The following is a 7,758-nucleotide window of genomic DNA, read 5'->3' on the forward strand; positions in this document are numbered from 1 at the left end:
CCTGTGACTGGCATAGAAGAGACAAAGGAAAGACTTTTTATGATGCCTGAGTGGGGAAGGCCATAAAGCTGAGAACTCACATTAGAGATTAATGAAAAACAAGATTATGAAAGGCAGGTATCAACATTTTACAGCTAAAAAAATGTGTTTAGACAAACAGGAATCATTGGAAATAGGTGATGATGTACTTAAAAATGGTTATTTAAATAATGTCTGCAGTGGGCTATAGGCTACAGGTGAGTAGACCTTGTCAATTAGGTTTTTAATTTTTTTTTTTATTGTGAAAATACTGTACTGAGGGGCTACAATTACATGAGCAAGATAATGAGTACATTTCCTATCAAGCATTGTAGCCTCCTCCTTTGTTTCCCCTTCCCATCCTTTCCCATCCTCCCCCCCCACTACCCCACCCAATTCTCCCCACCCCTCCTCCCCCCCTCATTTATTTTTATGTGTTTATTTTTGCTCTGCTGGGGTGACTCTAGTGCCTCAGGCATGCTAGTTCAGTGCTTTATTGAGCTGTACCCTCAGCCTTTACAGTCTTATCCTTTTTGAAATCTTTATGGCTTTGTTAAGGAATAGAAAGGGAAAACCATCTTCTGTTCTCATTGGAGCCAGTTGAAAAGGTGAAGAACTTCCTTTCAGTGTTAATAAAATCCTGCCTAGGAATAGAGTTGGAGCCCAGTGACTGGCAACCTTCAGGGTTAACTTAGAAAGCTTGAGTTTTGTTGTTTTGGTGTGTGTATATGTATGTCTGTGTGTCTGTGTGTCTGTGTATATCTGTGTCTGTGTTCCTGAGTTCAAGCTTGATATTGATCCCAGGACCTCACACAGACAATATGTTTTGATAGGTTTATTACAATAATCAAATTTAAAGTGTTAGATGGAGTTGTTTAGCTACACACTACATATTTTTTCAAAAACAAAATTCTTTTAGCAAATACCCATTACGTTCCCCACACCTACTCAACCCCAGTTCCTTAATCTACCAAAGAAATTGGTTACTTTGACATGACTTGTTCCTAGCAAATTCACACTTGGCCCTGGTGGTCACCACTTCTGTTCTCTAAGCTGCTCACAAATTATTTAACAATCTTATTTGCCTATAAGTTATCTATAACCTTTAAGATTTCATATATGCCTTTCTTCTTTAAAAATCTTGAAGCCAGATAATAGAGGCTCTCATCTGTAATACTGGCTAGTCCGGACTCTTAAGATATGGAGGTTTAGAGTTCAAAGCCAGCACAAGCAAAAAAAGCACACAAGATTCCCATCTCTAAAATAATGAGCAAAAGCCGGGCGCTGGTGGCTCACGCCTGTAATCCTAGCTACTCAGGAGGCTGAGATCTGAGGATCACCGTTCAAAGCCAGCCGGGACAAGAGAGACCCTGAGACTCCTATCTCCAATAAACCACCAGAATACCGGAAGTGGCGCTGTAGCTCAAGTGGTAGAGTGCTCTCCTTGAGCTGAAGAGCTGAGGGACAGCGCCCAGGCCCAGAGTTCAAGCCCCACGGCCGACAAAATAAAATAAAATAAAATAATGAGCAAAAATCCAGGATGGAAGCCTGGTCAAGTGGTAGAGCCCAAGCCATGAGCAAGAAAGCCAAGCAAGAATGTGAGGCTCTGAGCTCAAGTTCCAATAATGACCCAGGACATAAAAGAAAATCTTGTATATTTGAGTTTTCTTTTTTTTTTTTTTTTTTGGTCCGGTTGTGGGGCCTGAACTCTGGGCCTGAGCACTGTCCCTCAGCTCTTCAGCTCAAGGCCAGTGCTCTACCACTTGAGCCACAGCACCACTTCCGGCTTTTTTCTTTTTGCTTATGTGGTGCTGAGGAATCGAACCCAGGGCCTCAGGCATGCAAGGCAAGCGCTCTACCACTGAGCCAACTTCCCAGCCCCATATTTGAGTTTTCTTAAAGCAGCTTACCATTCATATTAAATGGCTTTTTCCTTCCAGTGCTTGATATGCTTTATGTTGTATTACATATAGCCATGCTAGAGTAAACACTGGTCTTTTCCAGGGAATATAGGGTAGAAATTCAGTGAAAGCAAGAATTATTTTTAGTCAATTTTAAGAGGCTGACAGAACATAAAATTAAAACAATGCCTCATCCATAGTAAGGACTTAAGAAACAATGATTAGATCAGTGTATAGCATTGATTTCCTAAGATGTGTTCACATTTAGTGATCTAGATAGCTGAAAAACATGAAGCCTACAAAAGTTGGGAGTTACTTAAAGAAGGAAAAACAATAAATGAAGTACTGACTTTGTGCAAGAACTCTTAAGGTGAAGCCATTAATCAGCTTGCTGATTCAAGGTCACAAAGCAAAATAATAGGCAGAATCAGAACTCAAAACCTGATTTGAGCCGGGTGCCAGTGGCTCATGTCTGTAATCCTAGCTACTCAGGAGGCTGAGATCTGAGGATCTCGGTTCAAAGCCAGCCCAGTCAGGAAAGTTCCTGAGACACTTATCTCCAATAAAACACCCAGAAAACCGGAAGTGGTGCTGTGGCTCTAGTGGTAGAGTGCTAGCCTTGAGCTGAAGAGCTGAGGGACAATGCTCAGGCCTAGAGTTCAAGCCCCATGACTGACAAACAAAAACAAAAACAAAACCCTGATTTGACCATGTCAGGGTGGGAGAAACAGGAATCAGAAATTACTAAATGAAGAGTGAGTTACAGAAGCAAGTAAAGTAGCAGAGGGTGAGTTAACAGAAGCTAGGAGCAAGAGGTTTGGGTGTTTGTGGCTAGCCTGGGCTACAAAGTGAGTTCCTGTAAACAAACAAATAAATAGAAGAGATTCAAGAAGGAAAGAAGAAAAAAGGAAAGAGAAAGAAAACGGAAGGAAGGAAAGAAGGAAGGAAAGGAAGGAAGGAAGGAAGGAAGGAAGGAAAAAAAACCCTAAAGAATTCTCTTGCCCCTTTTTCTATGAAAGCAAAAAAGATGATTGTTAAAATGCTATCGAGGATCTGAGAGGGGAACCCTTTTACAGTATGAAGGTTTCTCAGAAAACTAAAAATAAGTTGGACTAGGTGGTTCATGCCTGTAAATCTGACTAATTTGAGAGGCACAGATCAGGAGGATTGTGGTGTGAGATTCAACCACTCCTATCTAAACTAACATAATGGCACATGTCTGTGGTCCCAGCTACAACAGAAGCCATAAGTAGGAAGATTTAAAGCAAGACCCTATTGGAATCATTACTAAAACAAAAAAGGTAAAGCAACTACCTAGCAAGTTTGACATCCAGAGTTCAAACACAAAGAAGAAGGAAAGGAAAGAGATTGAAATAACTTTGCTCAGGAAAAGAATATATATATGTACATGTATATATGCATATATATGTGTACATATACATATATGAGTATACATATATTCATATATATATATATATATATATATCAATACCATAAGCTTGGAGGAGAAATGAATTTCATTGCTCTGGTGGCCATAGATAATTAAACCAAACAGTGTATAGATAACCAACAAAATGATCCTTCTTGGCTGAGAATGTGGCTTAGGGGTAGAATGTTTGCCTAGCATGCATGAAGCCCTGGGATCCATTCCTCAGTACCAAATAAACAGAAAAGGCCAGAATGGCACACTCACTCAAGTGGTAGAACACTAGCCTTGAGCATAGAGAGGCTCAGGGACAGTGCTGAGGCCCTGAGTTTAAACCTCAGGACTGGAAGGAAGGAAGGAAGGAAAAGAAAAAAGAAGAAAAAGAAAAAAAGAAATGGTCCTCCTTGCTTAGGGAATTTGAAAGAGATTTAAAAAAAAAGAAAAAGAAAAGCAATACAGGCTGTGAAAGAAGGGGGAGCAAAATAGATGGTGAGTAGGGTGTCTCTAGTTCCAAATGCTTTCCACTTTTTATTATATATGTATTCTGGCAATGAATCCCTTTGTATTCTCTAGCAAAACCTGTGTGAGTCTGTGTACTTAGCTACAGCAAAGCCTAGCCTGGTACCACTAAATACCCACTCTTTTTTGGTGTTGATTTTAAAATACCCACTCTTTTTTGGTGTTGATTTTGATGCACTGTTCAACAAGGGGGGAAAAAACTCTTCTGAGTATTTAGATCAGAGGAAATTCAATGACATGGAGGAAGGAGTAGCCAAAAAACCAACAGGTGACGTGAAAGCATGCTAGAGAGCAGATAGCAATAGCAGGAGCTCAATAGCAGCAGGAAGGCACTTCTACCTCTAGTCTGGAGCGATAGAAGGAAAAGATGACATGATTACAGTCCAGAGGCTATGGTTAGCTAATGGGAACAAGAACCATCCTGGGCTGTCTGGTGGAAACTGAAACCCAATGGACACACCATTGTGGACAGGAAGTGACTCTGAGAAGAAAGAGAAACACTCTGGCTGTTCCTGCCCTGCAATAGATGTCAGTACTTCTGGGCAGATCCCAGCTGGAAGGAACCTAGAAAATAGTCTTCAGGGGTCAGGTCCCCTGCTGAATAGGAGAAATACTTGAAGTATAGACCTGAGAACCAATAAGCCAAGACTGATGCAGGCCTGTCATATTTCTTAAATGTCTTGTATTTACACACTTGGTAGATTGTAGAGTAGGAGTAGTTTTGAAACAAGCATACTGAGTTTAATATGTAAAAAGAAGAGCTTTGTATTTCTATGATTGCTAAATTCAGAATGTTGGATTGATTTTAGTATCATTCTTATTTATGTGCTGCTTATCTAGTCATATGGCAAATGAATTATTTGGCTTAAGTCAAGTGAAACTTGTCATTAAAAGAGAAAACTTTCTTTATAATCTGATTTGGGTTGGTGATGACATTGGCTATTATAGACTAACCATAATTGTCTGTATTTCATTTAGTTTAAAAGGCAGCAAGCATTCAGAAGCATATATCTGTAGAAGACAGAATTCACTACTTATGATTCAGGTGGACCTGTTGCAACAATGAGAAGTACAAATTGTCATGTTAAAAACGAGCTTTACAATGTCGGTGGGGAGAGGGGAAGGATTGGGGGAGGCTGGGAAGGGAGGTGAAGGGTAAACAAAGGAGGAGGCTGCAATGCTTGGTAAGAAATGTATGCATTATCCTGCCCATGTAATTGTAACCCCTCTGTACAGTATGTTCACAAATAAAATAAAATAAAATAAAAAGAATTCACTGCTTATATATTTGGTTTCTTTCCTTAGGAACATCTCATCTGAAACTGTTTCATTTGTGGTTTCTTTAGACCTGACTGCAGTCTTGGGGGCGGTCCTCAAAGACCAAAGTAGGACAGGAAGGAACTGAAGAGGTGGGTTGTGAACTCAGACCAACCTCAGAGCAGGGCAAATTTTTCTTTTTTTTGGGGGGGGGGCGGTCATGGGGCCTGAACTATGGGCCTGGACTCTTCAGCTCAAATCTAGTGCTCTACCACTTGAGCCACAGAGCCACTTCAGCTTTTTTTTTTGCTTATGTGGTGCTGAGGAATCGAACCCAGGGCCTCAGGCATGCAAGGCAAGAACTCTACCACTGAGCCACCTTCCCAGCCCCTGGCAAATTTTTCTTGAATGTTTTACCTATTAGGTTTCTACATGCAATTTTTTTTTAAAAAAGAGTGCCACTTTTCATTTTTGACAGTCATGGATTCTGGACAATGCAAATAAATGAAGCAAATTAATAAAAGCTTCCAGATTTCCAGAGTCCAGTACATTCAGTGGGTCTAAGGAAGCAGGTTTTTGATCTAAGTTAACTCAGCTTGGAAAGATGCATGTAAAATGGATCATTAGTCTGTGTTTTAACTAACATTGTTTGAGGAGGGGACATGAAAATATCTGGCACTGTCATCAAACACACCTGCACAGACACTGTCTACATAAATAAGGGGATGAGATAACAGATAAGCAAATATTGATCAGAAAACATTGTGGTTTCCTAGATTAACTGTAGTTTTCTAATGAGATTCACACACTTATTTTTGTTGTTGTTGGTTGTGGGGCTTGAACTCAGGACCTGGGCACTGCCTCTGAGTTCTTTTTGCTAAAGGCTCGTGCTCTACCTCAGTGGACGCACAGAGCTCCACTTCCAGTTTTTGAGTGGTTAATTTGAGATTAGAGTCTCACACGGACTTTTCTGCCCTGGCGGGTGGGATCCTCAGATCCTCAGATCTCAGTATCCTGAGTAGCTGAGATCACAGGCATGAGCCACAGGCACTCAACTATTTTTTTGTTGTTGTTGCCTACTGCAAGTCTGAACTGACAGGCACCTTTTTATTGGTTTAGATGTATTTCACTAAACTTTTGAATGGGTTATCCTCAAACTACACTCCTCCAGCTCTCAGCTCCTGAATACCTAAGATTATGAGAGTGAGCCATAGACATTGGTCTGAATATATTATTGTTTGGAGAAAAATCACAGGAAAGAATGTATAGTATAAATCACTTGATTAAAAAATCAAACAAGTATATATAATATGTAAGACACAGAAGTTTTATATGAAGATAATATGTAACATATATATATATACATATATATATGTGTGTGTGTATACACACACACACACACACATATATGCTGGTCTTGGGAGCTTGAGCCTGGGCACTGTCCCTGAACTTTTTGTACTCAAGGCCACTCCTCTACAACTTGGGCCACAGCTCTACTTCTAGATTTATTTTCCCACCCTCCCCCCTCCGCCAGAGATCCTCCTCCTCTTCCTCTTCCTTCCCCTCTTCCTCCTCCTCTTCCTCCTCTTCCTCCTCCTCTCAGCTTCAATTTTTTCCCCCTCAGGAAATAGTTTATTTAAATTTTACAAATCATTTCAAAAGTAAAAGTGGACAGTTTAAAAAGGTGTCCAATTGCTAATAGTCCATCCTTCTTTGTCCTCTGTCCCAGCTACAACAGAGCAGGGATCCCTGAGGATAGTGTCCAAGGGCTGCCAGTGACAGTCCATAGGTGCATCATACAGCTCCTCACTCTGCTCCATGAATTCTTTGTTGGCCTCTGTCACGTCTAGTTGTGGCATGGGATCTTCCAATGCAACATCTCTAACTTCTTCATATGTCTGCATGGTGCTCTGGGTATAGCCATACTGGGGTAGCTGTAGCTGTAACTGCCTGTGTTCTGGTCATAGCCTCACTGGGCATAGTAGTCTGGTACTGCTGGTAATACTGGTTGTAGCTGTAACTGTACATCTGACTACACTCCACTGGATTTACACGGCTCTTAAACATGCCAGTCTGGTCCAAAACCACCTTGCCTCCCCTGCAGGAGGGGTGGAATTTGATGAAGAATTCATACAGCATTCTGTCATCCACCTCTGGGGTCTGGTTCCCCACAAAAAGGGAGTACTTGGGGCTGTTATCTGGTTGTTTCCCATAAGTGGCATAATTCAGTTTAAACCGTTTTGCCTAGTCTGTCAAAGATAGCAATGCCTACTGTACCGGCTGTTAGAGGATTGAATTAAATGATCAGCTTCAATTTATATTCTAGTCTTCAATAATGAAGTTCAGAATGCCAAAAGTGCAGTGCGTTGGATCCAGCTATCTAAGACCAAATGATGGGGTTGGGAGTGTTCAGGGATAGATACATAAATTGCTTTTGCTGGGGATTTTTATTACCACTGTATTAATCACTCAGACAGCTGACCCTGTAGTTCCACTAACCAGAGGACACTTGCTGCTAGGCACAACTTCTCCATTTGATGCCTGTGACTCCAAATCAGAGCCCATTTTACACAAGCAAGAGATTCAATCGGCAGGTTGCAGGAGATAAGAGTCCAGAGGCAGTTTTGTCCTTCATCC

The 7,758-nt window shown here is 41.0% G+C and overlaps 1 pseudogene; it reads right to left on the bottom strand.

Annotated features, from left to right (window-relative positions):
- Positions 1-6,797: 6,797 nt before the first annotated feature.
- LOC138840693 (tRNA selenocysteine 1-associated protein 1 pseudogene) lies at positions 6,798-7,275 on the bottom strand (annotated as a pseudogene).
- Positions 7,276-7,758: the final 483 nt, after the last annotated feature.

The sequence above is a fragment of the Dipodomys merriami genome, unplaced genomic scaffold, assembly GCF_024711535.1.
Source record: "Dipodomys merriami isolate MVZ:Mamm:240054 unplaced genomic scaffold, mDipMer1.0.p SCAF_30, whole genome shotgun sequence".
Taxonomy (NCBI): Eukaryota; Metazoa; Chordata; class Mammalia; order Rodentia; family Heteromyidae; genus Dipodomys; species Dipodomys merriami.